This window comes from Ziziphus jujuba, chromosome 5 (genome assembly GCF_031755915.1).
Source record: "Ziziphus jujuba cultivar Dongzao chromosome 5, ASM3175591v1".
Lineage (NCBI taxonomy): Eukaryota > Viridiplantae > Streptophyta > Magnoliopsida > Rosales > Rhamnaceae > Ziziphus > Ziziphus jujuba.
In genome coordinates, this window is record NC_083383.1 from 22,204,991 (window position 1) to 22,221,139 (window position 16,149).

The window sequence follows — 16,149 nt, forward strand, 5'->3', positions numbered from 1 at the left end:
CGGAAAGATCAAAGCTTTCTTGGATGACAAGATAACTCCTTTCTAGCGCCAAAAAAAGCTCAATTCGGCCAATGTGGAAGCTTGGACGCAAATGATGAATTTGAACACCCTTTCTTCTATCTTGGCTTGATTCCATGGTCCCTTGGTAAGACTAATCACATTCATAAGCTAACAAATCCGTCCCTTGCTAAAGGGAGTCCTCTAATGCACCAAAACAGCTTTTAGGGTATAGTTTCGGCCTTTACAACTTGGATGCTCAACACGGGCTTAGAATCTTCTAGTATCATTAGGCCTTCTTGAGATTTAATAAATCCTTGTATATATCTAATAAGATTTCCCTTAAACCTCTTAGCTTGAGCTTTAGTAATAAGCTCGGTCTTCAGTTGCACAGGATCAGCACCTCAGCGTATTGTTGTTGATACAGATATGGTTGGATTCTCATCAATCACACCCCAATGGATTAAATACAAAGGACATGTTAATCCATTCACTCCAATATAAAAAATATACAGTATCTTGCCTAAGCCATTCACTCCAATATTCGACAAGGTCAAAGAAAAACTTCTCTCAGCTTGTGTAGATGATCATAACACTTTTGATCATTCTTCTCCTTTATGGAAAAATGAATGATTCTTCATAAGGCTACCATTCAAGCTCAATGAAGACATCAACCTAACAAAGGCTATACATCTGGGCATGACGCCTACAAACCTAGCCCTTGCAAATGCGGAATGCAACTCACTACCACAATAAGGTCTTATAGAACCAATAACTTCCTTGTAGGCTTGCCAAGCCTTTTATGTTGAGAAAAGGTTTGAGAAATTAAGAGGAAAGAAAAGGTTAGTAATTGACTACAAGCCTCTTAATCAATTTCTTCAGGACAATAAGTTTCCTCTTCCAAAAGTCAACTCTTTATTGGTGCATTTGCAAGATGCCATGATATTCTCTAAGTTTGGTCTAAAAGCTGGATTTTGGCAAGTTGGGATTCACCTTGAGGATATGTATATGACAGCATTTTGCATTCTCAATGCTCAATATCAATGGAAAATCTTACCATTCGGATTAAATGTCACCCCATTGCTATTTAAGAAGACCATGACATAGATATTAAAGCCCATTCTTCACACGACCATTATTTTTATTAATGATATCCTGTTGTTCTCAAAAATAGAATAGGGCCATGAATATTGCAAAAGTTTTGCAAGATCATCTATACCCATAGGATAATTCTATCAAAGCCCAAGATGCATATCGGCTCGACCCAAATAGAATTCTTGAGTATGAAATTGGATAAAGGAAGAATAGTCACTGGAGCCTATATTGCTAAATAATTGCTACATTTCCCAGACAAGAATCTTTCAAGAAAGAAAATCCAACTTTGAAAAAGAATGCACCACCATAGGGAAATGAACAGACTAAAGTATTTCAAAAGCTTAAATAGGTGGTTAACATCCTTCACCTCTAGAGATCCCTAAAAGATATTTATTAGGGAGTTCGAGGAAGATGATAAAGGACAAGAATACTATTCTAGCCGTGCAAGTGGATAATTTAGTCCAGCGAGCAATGTTACCATTTAATCTACAAAGAGATTTTGGCAATCAATTATGGAACAAAGAAATTTGAATTCTTTTAATTCCACCTTATAGGGCATCAGTTTTTAATAATCATCCCCTAGAATCAGGAAATTTAAAAATAAAGCCCTGCCAATAGCTTAATTATTAAGACTGAAAGAATGGTTTGCTAGATATGATTATGGTGTTAAGTATATAAAAGGCCATCAGAACTTCATCCTAGACTTACTCTCAAGGTTAAAACCAATACAAATAATCTCTTCGACTTCCACTTACCACCTTGTGCTCATGGCTTTTTCTTCTTCTTCCACTCCTAGTAATTGTTACCTCCCTTTTAGGGCAAAAATACAAAAGTATTATCCTTCAATCTAAACAATCCAAGGATAACAACAAGATCCAAGAGTTTGCTAATGTTAGGATCTTTTATTATCTTCACCTAATCATCAAAGATTGGCCTACCGACTACCTTGAGCTCTTATTTAATTTTAACACTGTTTTCTTAACTGTGTTTCATCTTCAAGCTCAAAATGGTTTTCCAGAATCCATTTTATGGTTTCTTTGGCGTTGCATTGTGAGACACAGTATGGCTACAATGTTCAATCTGCGATACATGCATCAACATCTCTATGATCCAAAAAATGAAGACTCTTTACTCTAGGCCTTTCTAGAATAGTTTGAGTCTCTCTCATGATGGATGATGAGAATTCGCCGGTGCCCGCACAACCTACTATCCGTTGGGGTGCTGACCTGATTCGAATGAAGACTGGACTGATCACTAGGGCTCAAGCTAAGAGATTTAAGGACAACCTGGCTGATTTTATCCAGGAAGTAATTAATTCTCAAAGGGCTTGTCAATACCAGAAGATACAAGACCCATTTTAAGCATACAAGTAGTGAAGGCCGATACAGACCCTGATAGCTGTTTTCTTGTAAATATGGATTCCGGGCAGCAAGAATTGGTTTGAACACTTCATGGATTCAATGAATATTATTAAGAGGACATGAAATCCAGCCAAGGTAGAATCAAAAGCATCTAAAATGGGCTTGTACGGACAGCAAGTAAATTTGGCCGAAAATGTGCAGTTTAGCTACTAGCATTGATTGTTCTTCTTGTTTAAGCAAGTTTGACCAATTCCAATCAAGGGGCAATGTGCGGGAATTATTATTAATCATATTTGGCATCCTAAATGGCATATGGGAGCTGATTTGGAGCCCAAACAAGTTGGAGATTGGTCAAAGTTAGCTTACTTAGAAAGATAGTCAATTTGTTTCCTAATTTGATTTTGACTTTTTGTTTTAGAAAATTAGTCTTTTATTTGGTTTCTATTTATTTATTTTCTGGAAAACTCAACTTAGGAAAGTTATTATTTTGTTATTTTCATTGTAAATTAATTAATTTCTATTTCAAAATTAGGGAATTAATTAATCCAAATTAGATTAGAAAAGGAGGTGATTTTCGGCCATCATTAGGTTTCCTATTCTATGCGGTTGGTTTTACCTAGTTAATTAGGGTTTTATTTTGTAAATTTTTTAGCCTATTTAAGAGCTTATTTTATCAATAATATTTAGTACATTATTCATATAGAAAATTATTTGTGAGATTGAATTCTCTTTGTTCTCTTTGAACACCTAAAACACCATTAGTGAATGAGTGTTTTAGTTTGACTTATCAATAGGATATCCATCACCTATTGTGGCGTCTTCATTATACCAAGATTTCTAATCACAGGTTGGTTAGGGGTTGAGGTGACTATTAGAACTTGAATATAATTAGATCCGTGCTAATATAATACGGGTTTAGATGCAGGTCGTCCTAGGTTCGTATTATTTGGTATTAGAGCCAAGATTTTGTTCAGGTTTGATCTATCTTATTTGCTTTATTTTGTTTTATGTTAATCTGCAATTTTTCCCGGCTACTGGATCACTCCAGTGCTTTGGGTACTACGGACCCTCTACCATCCATTGTAGCAGCGCCGTTTCATGCTTTAGGTGAAGATTGTTCTAAGTTCATACATGTTCTATAAAAAAACAAAAATCATTCCTAGTTAAATTAGGTTTCCTTGTTTTACAGTATTTTTGCGTCCTAGTTTGTTGGTTGTTCTTCAATTATTATTCATGGTAATTTAATTTATTGTTGATTTTTCTTTCCTGTTTTGATCTTAAATATTTGCATTCATATATTCAAAAAAAAGAGAAAGAAAAAAAGGAAGAGTGTTTGCGGCAACATATATAAATTTACAAAAAAATTTCAAATTTGTATTTTTGTTGTTGGTGGTCACGAGTTTGGTAGTTTCAGGTGTTGGAATTTCTATTTTTGATGTTGATATTTGCTACTGGAGTTTTTTTTACATTCTGTGAGTTAAAAAAGAAAAAAAAAAAAAAGAAGAAAAGCCGAACATATATAAAAAACAAAAAAAAAAAAACTGCAGTTTGTTGAATTTGGAGTTTGATTTGTTTGCTGGAAATTGTTGAAGCTGCTGAATTGTTGCATATTTATTCATTATTTGGAGTTGCTGGAACTTTATTTGCTGCTGGAAATTTGTAATTGTGAGTGCTAAAATTATTTTGATTCAAATTAGTTAAAGGATTTGATACAAAACTTGAATTACAAAGAACAACAACCAACAACTATCCTATATTTTTGTTTGATTTGATTCTTGTTCCTTTTTGAATTTCCTTTTCTAAATTTTTATTCTTGACTTCTTAATTTCCTACCATCTGGTCCAGTTCTTATTTATTCCAAAAATTCCTTGGTTAAATTGCCTAAATTTTGTTTAGAAAAGCCGAGAATTAGGTGTTTAAAAATTCACTCGGTATTGTTTGCTTTTTGCTACTGTTTTGTTGATCAGTTTAATTAAAACATACTTGTGATCTAATTGCTGTTTTGTGGGTATTTTAATTAGAATTTTGAGTAAATTCTTTGAGTGGAAAAAGGTAAGAGTGTGTGAGCTTAAAAGAGGGTAAAACCCGAAACTAGTGTGCAAACACGAGTGTCGAGTCCTTATTTGAGTGAACACGTGATTGAATTTGGTGAGGTCCTATTTTATTTTTGTGATATTCATGCTAACATGGTAGATTCAAGAGTGAGAAGAGGAGATCCACCTTTGAGAATTAATGAAAAGGAGTCCGTAGGATTTAAAGGCGACACTTGATCAACGAGGATTGGTGAGCAAACAGACATGAAGTCTGTTTTGGAGCAATTACAGCGGATGAATACTTAATTTGACCATATAGATAAAAGGATGGATAGATAAGAAACATTCAAAGGAATGCTGACTACAAGGTTTGATGTTCATAGAGGCCGAGGTCGAGGTCGAGGAGGCCGATGGTGACTTAGAGAGGAATTTTGGGAAGGTAATTTTGAAGATGACTTAGAGGAGGAGTTTGATGAAAATTTTGCACTCCAAGGAAGGCAAAACCATGGGAGACCAGCAAGGAATGAAGATAATGATCTTGGGAATATCAAGGCAAACATCCCACCTTTCATGGGAAAAAGTGACCTAGAACCTTATATGGAATGGGAGGAGCGAATAGAGATGATTTTTTACTGTCACAACTATTGAGAGGCCAAGAAAGTTGAATTGGCAGCAATGGAATTTGGACATTATGCACTCCAATGGTGGACCAATGATCAAAGAACCCGAAGAAGAGTAGGAGATGAATTGACTACTACATGGAGAAAAATGAAAGGAGCCATGAGGAAGCAATTTGTACCATAACACTATCATAGATTGCTGCATCGAAGACTTCAATCCTTATCTCAAGGAAATAGGTCCATGGAGGATTATTACAAGGAGATGGAGATGCTCATGATGAGGTTAAGCATGAATAAAGATAGAGAAGCAAACATGGCAAGGTTTTTAGGTGGTTTGAATCGTGAGAAAGCCAATCAACTAGAATTACAATAATATGTGGAATTGGAGAAGATGTTGCATGTGGCTATTAAACTTGAACATCAATTCAAGAGGAGGGGTGTAAGCTCAAGGTTTGGAGGTGTTTCCAATAGCAGAAGGTCAAATCTAAGTGGCTGGAGAAACAATCCTATTGATGAAAACAAGCCAAAGCAGAAAGTTGGAGAAGAAAATTCAAATCGGCCAAAGAGAGAGGCTAGAACCGAATCGGTCCAAACACCAAAGAATGAAGGTAAATCTGATCCTAAACCTTCAAGATTTAGAAAAATTGTTTGTTTTAAGTGCCAGGGATGAGAACACATCGCTAGCCAATGCCCGAATAGAAGAATTATGGTGTTAAAGGGTAATGGTGAACTAGAATCAGAAAGCAAGGAAAGTGGAGATGAAGTCGAGCAAGAAGAAGAAGACTTTGAGGATGAAGCCAAGACCCTGCATGCACCCAATACCGAATTAAATTTGGTTTGTAGGAGAGTGCTGGTTGTATACAAGGATGAGGATCAAGTTCAAAGGAAAAACATCTTCCACACTCGATGTGAAATCCAAGGTAAGATTTGTAGTATGATAATTGATAGTGGTGGTTGTACAAATGTAATTAGTAGCATTGTGATTAATAAATTAGGCTTAGCAATAATTAAACATCCTGAACCTTATAGATTAAAATGGTTTAATGATAGTGGTGATATGAAAGTGAATAAGCAAGCCAAAGTAAAATTTAGCATAGATAAATATGTTGATGCGAATCTGCCCGTGCCCTCACAACTGACAACTTGCTGGGGTGCTGACCTAATACGGATAAAGACTGGACCGATCACTAGGGCTCAAGCTAAGGGGTTTAGGGATAAAATTACTGCCTTTATCCAGGGAGTAATTCATTCTCAAGAAAGCTAGTCCATACTCGAAGTTCCAAGACTTGTTTTGAGCATACAAGTGGTGGAGGCCGATATGGACCCGGATAGCGGTTTTGGTGTATTTATGGAGTCTGGGCAGCATGAAATGGTTCCAATGCTTATGGATTCAATACATATGTCTAAGAGGACATGGAATCAATTCAAGGAAGCTTCAAATGCATCCAAAAATGGGCTGTGTACACAACATGACCATTTGGCCAGTTTTGCTGTATTTCCTGCTAGCTTTACTGTATTTTGCTGAGTTGGCTTTTTCTCTTTCCTCCAAATAAGGGAAACATGTGGGACTTCATGATCAGCCTATTTGGCATCCTAAAAAGCATATGGAATTTAATTTGGAGCCTAAATTGGTCAAAGTCAACTTAGTCAAGAAGATAGTATTTTGGTTTTCTAATTTGGTTTCTACTTTTTGTTTTAGGAAATTACCTTTACTTTTTCATTTTTATTTATTTATTTGGTAGAAAAATAAGTTTAGGAAAGTTATTATTTTATTATTTTCATTGTAAATTAATTAATTCCTAATTCAAATAAATGAATTTATTAATCCAAATTAGTTTAGGAAAGGAAAGAGAAAATTCGGCCATGCTTAGTTTCCTAATCCTATTGGCCGGTTTTTCCTTTAGATTTTAGGGTTCTATTTTGTTTTCTTTTAGATTATAAAAGGGCTTGTTTTTGAGGAAGAACACACGATCAATAATATTGAGAATTTATTTTGTGAGATCGAATATCTCTTTGTTCTCTCTGTTCTTTTGAACACCTAAAACACCATTAGTGAATGAGTGTTTTAGTTTGATTTATCAATAGAATTTCCATCACCTATTGTGGCATCTTCATTATATACTAAGGTTTCTAATCACAGGTTGGTTAGGGGTTAAGGTGACCATTAGAACTTGAATATAATTAGATCTGAACTAATATAATACGGGTTTAGGCGCAAGTCGTCTTAGGTTCGTATCATATGTGGCTGTTGTTTTGTGTGATCTTGTACCTATGCATGCTGGACATACTCTACTAGGTAAATCATGGCAATTTGATAAAGATGCTGTTCATTATGGTCGAGAGAATTTTATTGTTTTTAGATTTAAAGGTAAAAAGGTCAAGTTGGAGCCATTAACATCCAAGGAGGTCTATAGAGATCAAATACAAATACAACAAAAGAGGGAGGTTGAAAAGATCAAGGAGAAAGCTAGTATGGCACCCACGGCTTCACCATCCATCCAAGAAGATAAGTCCAAACTTGTTATCCAAGGTAAGCATTATAAAACTCAAATTGAATGGAAAAATCATGAGAAAGCCAAAAGTGGAGCGAGGAAAGTTGAAAAAGCCGAGAGGGAAGAACAACCTGAAAAACCCGAGAGTGAGGTAAAGAAAAGGCAACCCATGAGTGAGAAAGGAAAAGAAAGAAAAGGGAGGAAAAACAAAAATTTTTATCTTAGTTTTGGGGATGTTAATAAAGCCATCTTGAGTAAGAAATCATTGTTGGCCATGAATTATAAAGATGCTTATTTAATGATGCTTTTCTTGTATAGAACTTTATCTGCCTTGTTGAGAGCTTTACTTTGTGGCAAGTTGAAAATTTGGAAGAGATTATTTGCTAACTTTAAAAAGTGTAATTTTTGCCATAATGAGCATGAATTTCTAGATTTTGTTGTGATAGTGTTTGACCCAGGAGATTTGGTTTGGTTGCACTTACGTAAGAAGAGGTTTCCAAAATAAAGAAAGTCAAAGCTTATGCCGCGTGTGGACGGACCTTTTCAAATTTTGGAGCAAATCAATGAAAATGCCGACAAACTTGACTTACTAGGTGAGTATAACGTTAGTGCTACATTTAATGTTGCTGAATTAACTCCATTTGCTGTAGGTAATGATTTTGATTTGAGGGAAAATCCATTTCAAGAAGAGGGGAATGATGAGAATCCGCTCGTGCCCGCATAACCTACTACCCGTTGGGGTGATAACTTGATACGGATGAAGACCAGGCCGATCACTAGGCCTCAAGCTAAGAGATTTGAGGACAACTTGGCTGATTTTATCTAGAGAGTAATTAATTCTCAAAGGGCTTGTCAATACCGGAAGATACAAGATCCGTTTTAAGCATACAAGTGGTAAAGGTTGATACGGACCCTGATAGCTATTTTTGTTCAAATATGGACTCCGGGCAGCAAGAATTGATTCCAACACTTCATGGATTCAATGAATATTATTAAAAGGACATAGAATCCAGACAAAGCAGAATCAAAAGCATCTAAAATGGGCTTGTACGGACAGCAAGTAAATTTGGCCATAAATGTGCTGTTTAGCCGTTAACATTGACTATTTTTCTTGTTCAAGCAAGTATGACCTATTTCAATCAAGGGAAAACATGTGGAAATCATTATTAATCATATTTGGCATCCTAAATGGCATATGGAAGCTGATTTGGAGCCCAAACAAGTTGAAGATTGATCAAAGTTAGCTTACTTAGAAAGATAGTCAATTTGTTTCCTAATTTGATTTTGACTTTTTGTTTTAGGAAATTAGTCTTTTTATTTGGTTTCTATTTATTTATTTTCTGGAAAAATCAACTTAGGAAAGTTAATATTTTATTATTTTCATTGTAAATTACTTAATTCCTATTTCAAAATTAAGAAATTAATTAGTCAAAATTAGATTAGGAAAGGAGGTGATTTTCGGCCATCATTAGGTTTCCCATTCTATGTGGTCAGTTTTTCCTAGTTAAGTAGGGTTTTATTTTGTAACTTTTTTGGCTTGTTGAAGAGCTTGTTTTATCAATAATATTCAGTACATTATTCATACAGAAAATTATTTGTGAGATTGAATTCTCTTTATTCTCTTTGAACACCTAAAACACCATTAGTGAATAAGTGTTTTAGTTTGACTTATCAATAGGATATCCATCACTTATTGTGGTATCTTCATTATACAAAGGTTTCTAATCACAGGTTGGTTAGGGATTGAGGTGACCATTAGAACTTGAACATAATTAGATCCGGGCTAATATAATACAGGTTTAGGCACAGGTCGTCCTAGGTTCATATCAGTGGAGAGCCACATTGCAAGACATTCTTATAAGCCAATAGGCATGGACGATGTCATTGGTCGAAAAGAAAGATCTCACCACCAAATTCATTATTGTAAAACCTTATTTTTGGAACTCTCAAACTAGAGAATTTTGGACTCACAATCTTTTAGAACCCTTAAACTAGAGAATTTTGGACTCATAATCTTGCATACAAATGGGCTACTTATGACAAAGAATGAAGCTAAAGAGAAATTCTATCATTAAACCGAAACCTCTTGAAAATCAATGGTTACACTCCTTCAGCACTAAAGGTTACCAATCTCTATATAAAACCTTCCGGTTGTCTCTCTAGGATCATATCTTAGGTAACTAGCTCATCCGCACTTGTTCCATAAAAAAGAAAATACATCATAGAAGATGGTTATGTAAATCCTACAAAAGTTCCAAAAGACATGATAAAGGAAATCATGAGACAAGACTCATAGGATTGATATTATTTTGGTAGCACACCACTTCCGCTCGCACCAAAACAGGACAACGTGTCACCATCTCATGAGCCCATATGCAAGGACTAACCCAGAAGACACCACCTTTGTAAAAAATAGCTTTAAAATGTTTGTGTGCTTTTACTTTATGTCACTTTTGTAAAAGTAGATTCCTTTTTCTTTATGTCATTCGAGTGCTTTAATTACTATTTTGCTTTTGTAAAAGTAGACTCCTTCTGCTTTAAGTGTTTGTTGTTTTCTGTGGCTCTCCTCTATAAAAAGGAAGCTCTTGCTTTGTAATCCTCAGAACTAGTTTGAAGGAACTAAAATTTTATTGTGTTTTAGCATATGGACTTCTATGCTTTTCTTTCTTCCCAAAAACCTTTCATAATGCTTAAGCCAAGTATTCTTTGAGTATGAGTATGCTCTATCCTTGCCATGGAATCTGTGGATCCTAGATATAAAAAAATACAAGATACTCATGTTGATCCAACTAGACTATGTTGTAGCTAGTTTAGAGATGGATCTCGAGATTTACCCTGTGTTGAGAGAAAAGTCGATTTGTTTGTAGGGTAAGCTCCTTGTGTTGAACTGCAGCATAGACTTTTATTTATTGATTTTTTTTCCATGAAGCACCTTAATTTTAAATCTTAAAATATCCAAAAATTGGTGAGAGAATGCAATTCATTGTTACAGCCACCATCATTAAAACAAAGATGATAAAAGTGAAATTAATTGATGAACGAAATATTTTAGAGTTGCACATGTTCTGATACGAACCTAGGTCGACACGCACCTAAACCCATATTATATTAGCCCGGATCTCAATCAAGTTCAGATTTTAATAGATTGACCTTAAACCTTAAGCAACCTATGATTATAAATCTTGATATACTTAAGACGCCACAATAGCTGATGGATATCCTATTGATAAGTCAAAATTAACACACTCACTCTCTAATGGTGTTTTAGGTGTTCAAAGAGAATAAAGAGAAATTCAATCTCACAAAATAATTTCTAAATATTATTGAAGGTGTATTCTTCCTAAAAAATAAGGCCTTAAATAGGCTAGAGTCATAAACAATTAAACCCTAAAAATTGAAACAAAAACCGGCCACCAAAGATTAAGAAACCTAGCTTGGCCGAAATTTACCTACTTTCCTAAACTAATTTCCTAAACTAATTTGGATTAATTAATTCCTTTATTTTGAATTAGGAATTAATTAATTTACAATGAAAATATTAAAATAATAAATTTACTAGGTTTATTTTTCCAGCAAATAAATAAGTAAAATCCAAATAAAAGACTAATATCATAAAACAAAAAGTCAAAATCAAATTAGGAAATTAAAATACTATCTTTTTAACTAAGTTGTCTTTGACCAATCTTTGACTAATTTAAGCTCCAAATCAGCCTCCATATGCCTTGTAGGATGCCAAATAGGATGATCATTGAGTCTCACACACTGCCCTTGCTTGGATCAAAGAGAAAAAACCAACGTAGCAAAATACAAGAAAGCCAGCAAAAAAATACAGTAAAACCGACCAAAACTCTCCTATGCGTACAAGCCCATTTTTTCTTCCTTTGATGCTATCTTGACTTGATTCGATGACCTATTAGAGATATTCATTGAATCCATGAATAATTGGAACCATTTTTTGCTGTCTGGAGTCCCTAGTTGCTCGAAAGCAGCTACCTGGGTCCCTATCTGATACGAACCTAGGATGACTTGCTCCTAAACCCGTATTATATTAGCCTGGATCTAATTATGTTCAAGTTCTAATGGTCACCTCAACCCCTAACCAACCTGTGATTAGAAACCTTGGTATATCAAAAATGCCATAATAGGTGATGGAAGAGCTATTGATAAGTCAATCTAAAACACTCATTTACTAATGGTATTTTAGGTGTTCAAAAGAACAAAGAGAATTTAATCTCACAAATAATTTTATGCATAAAATTCAAGCTTAATTCGTATTGAAAAATAAGCCTTTAAATAGGCTACAAAGTCACAAAATAAAACCCTAAAACTAAAGGGAAAACCGGCCATACAAAGTGGTTTCCTATGGTGGCTAAAATTCTTACTTCTTTCCTAAACTAATTTTGGTTAATTAATTCCTTTATTTTGAATTAGGAATTAATTAATTTACAATGAAAATATTAAAATAATAACTATACTAAACTTATTTTTCCAAAAAATAAATAAATAAAAACCAAAAAGGTAATGGTAATTTCCTAAAACAAAAAGTAGAATTAAATTAGAAAACTAAAATATTAGCTTTTTTACTAAATTGACTTTGACCATTTTTTGACCAATTTGGGCTCCAAATCAGCTTCAATATACTTTGGAGGATGCCAAATAATCTTACCATGAAGTCTCACACATTTCCCTTGCTTAAAAGAAAGAAAAAAAAGCCAACTCAGTAAAATACAGTAAAGCCAGCAAGAAAACAGCAAAAATCCGACCAAATTTCTCCTTATGTGTACACCCTTATTTTGAATGCTTTTGAAGCTTCCTTGACTTGATTCCATATCCTCTTATACATATTTATTGAATCCATGAAGTATTGGAATCATTTCATGCTTCTCAGACACCTTAAAAGTACCAAAATCGCTACCCGGGCCCCATATCGGCTTCCACCACTTATATGCTCAAAACAGGTCTTGGTTTTTCGAGAATAGACACACCCTCTTGAGAATGGATTATGCCCTAGATAAATGCAGCAAGGTGATCCCTAAGCCTCTTATCTTGAGCTCTAATGATTGGCCCAGTCTTTATCCGTATCGGGTTGGTACCCCAGCGGGTTCTCGGTTGTGCAAGCTCGGGCGGATTCTCATCACTATCGTCCTACACCACTTGTATGCTCAAAATAGGCCTTGTATCTTCAAAATGAATTACTCCCTTTATAAAGGCAGCAAGGTTGTCCTTAAACCTCTTAGTTTAAGCCCTAGTGATCGGCCCAATCTTTATCTGTATTAGGTCAGCACTCCATCGGGTTGCCGGTTGTGCGGGTTCGGGTAGATTCTTATGATTTCCCTCCTTTTGAAAAGGATTTTCCCTCAAATCAAAGTCATCACCTGTAGAAAAAAGAGATAAATTAGCAACATTAAATGTAGCACTAACACCATACTCACCAGGTAGGTCATGCTCGTAGGCGTTGTCATTGACCCACTCCAAAACTTGAAACGGTCCATCTCCACGGGGCATTAACTTTGACTTCCACTGTTCGGGAAACCTTCCTTTCCTTAAGTGCAATTAAACCCAATCTCTAGGTTCAAAGACAACTTATTTTCGGCCTTGATTAGTACTCCTTGCATATTGCTCGGTCCTCCTCTCAATATTTGCGTTAGTCTTTTCATAAATCTGCTTCATAAAATTAGCTTTTTATTTTCCATCTAGATTAGCACGGTCACTCAAAGGTAAATGTGTTAAATCTAATGGAGTCAAATGATTAAACCCATAAACAATTTCAAAAGGAGTATATTTAGTTGTTGAATGCAAAGATCTATTATAAACAAATTCAACATGTGGCAAACATTCCTTCCAAGTTCTCAAATTTCTACTAATTAATGCTCTTAACAATGAAGATAAAGTCCTATTCGCTACTTCGGTTTGTCCATTAGTTTGTGGATGACAAGTAATTGAAAATTAAAGCTTAGTACCTAACTTAGCCCACAAAGTTTTCTAAGAATAACTTAAGAACTTAGCATCCCTATCCGAAACAATAGTCCTAGGCATTGCATGCAATCTCACAATTTCTTTGAAAAATAAGTTAGCAACATTTGATGCATCATTACTTTTATTACAATAAAATATACTATCTTAGAAAATCTATCCATGACAACAAAGATTGAATCCTTACCTGTCCTAAACCTAGGTAAACCAAGAATAAAATCTATAGACAGATCGACCCATGGAAAGATGGAAATCGGCAATGGCATGTAAAAGACCATGCGGCTTCAATTTAGATTTGGATTTTTGCTATTTCAAGCATCTTTCACATATTCTTTCTACATTTCTCCTCATGTTAGGCCAATAAAAATGTTTTTACAGAGAGGATAAAGTTTTTGAAATACCAAACTGACCCATTAAACCACCCCCATGACCTTCCCGAACTAGTAACTCCCTAATGCTACAATTAGGCACACAAAGTTTGTTTTCCCTAAACAAATGGCCCTCAAATATGTAAAATTTATTAAATCCATGTTTCAAAGAGGTTCTAAATATTTCTCCAAAGTCATTATCATTCTCATAAAGTTCTTTCAATTGTTCAAATCCATTTAATCTAGCATCTAAGGAAGAAAAGAGTACGTACCTTCGGGATAATGTATCAGCAACCACATTTTTCTTACCTTTTTTGTGGTAGATAACATAGGAAAAGGTTTCAATGAACTCCATCCACCTAGCATGCCTTCGGTTAAGCTTCCCTTGGCCTTTAATGTTCTTCAAAGATTCATGATCTGTATGAATCACAAAATCCTTTAGCATTAGATAGTGTTGTCACGTTTCCAAAGCCCTTACCAAATCATACATCTCTTTGTCATATGTCGGGTAGTTTAGAGCAGCTCCATTGGATTTCTCACTAAAATAGGCTATGGGTCTTCTTTCTTGCATTAAAACAGCTCCAATACCTACACTAAAGCATCACATTCAATTTGAAAAGTCTTAGAAAAATTTGGCAAAACTAGTAAAAGTGCATTACATAATTTTTCTTTAAACAAATTAAGAGATTTTTCTTGTACTGCCCCCCATTTAAAGCCAACATTCTTCTTTACAATTTTCATCAAAGGCGTTGCGATGGTGCTAAAGTCCTTGACAAATCGTTGGTAGAAACTAGCCAAACATGAAAGCTCCTCACTTGGGTGATAGAGGTGGGTTTCGGCCACTCTTGGATTGCTTGCACCTTGGATTAACCAACTTTTATACTTGCAGCACTTTCTACAAATCCTAGAAAAACAAGCTCATCTTTGCAAAAATCACACTTTTTCATGTTAGCAAATAATATTTCCTTCCTAAGAATATTTAAAACTTGCCTAAGATGTTCCACATATTCATCAAGATTTTGGCTATACACTAAAATATTATCAAAATATAAAACCACAAATTTACCAATAAATGGACGCATAACATGATTCATAAGCTTCATGAAAGTACTAGGCGCATTAGTTAAACCAAAAGGCATGACTAACCATTCATATAGCCCACATTTAGTCTTAAATGTGGTCTTCCATTCATCACCTTCTTTCATCCTAATTTGATGGTATCCACTTATAAGATCAATTTTAGAAAACGCAAGCACCATGCAATTCATCAAGCATGTCATCTAATCTAGGAATTGGATATCTATATTTAATGGTGATATTATTTATAGCCTTACAATCAACACACATTCTCCAAGAACCATCTTTTTTAGGCACTAACAAAATAGGAATGGCACATGGACTCATACTTTCATGAATGTAACCTTTTTCTAGAAGTTCACTTACCTGCCATTGTAGCTCCTTCGTCTTTTCGGGATTACTTCTATATGCAGGTCTATTTGGTATAGCAGCCCATGGAACAAAGTCAATTTGATGCTCAATTCCTCTAATAGGTGGTAATCCATTTGGAATTTCATCTAGGAAAACATCATCAAATTCTTACAAAAGACAAGTGATAGAACCAGGCAATTCAAATTCTTCAAGGTTAGCTTGTTCATTTAAATAAACATCTTTATAAATCATAACCAACAATGGTTTCTTGCCCAAGATAGCCTATTAACATCCCTAAAACTCAAATAATTTTTTTTATTTTTCCTCTCTTTTCTTTCTTTTCCTTTATCACTCACGGATTCAATGGGTGTCACATTACTCTGGGCATTTGCACTAAATTTCTCACTCTCAGGTTTGTTAAAATTTTATCACTCAACTTGGGTTTTAGAGGATTTACCTTGGACAACAAGCTCACCTTATCCTTTTTGAATGGATGGTGAAACCATTGGTGCCATGCTAGCCTTCTTTTTGAGCCTCTTGGCTTCCCTTCTTTGTTGCATTTATAATTGCTCTCTAAAAACTTCCTTTGGGGTCAATGGATCCAACTTAACCTTCTTGCCTTTAAACGTAAAAACAATGGATTTATCTCTCCCATAATCTATGGCATCTTTATCAAATTGCCATGGCCTCCCCAATAATATATGACCAGCATGCAAAGGCACAACGTCAAACAACATAGTATCCACATATTTATCTATGCTAAATTTTACTTTGACTTGTTT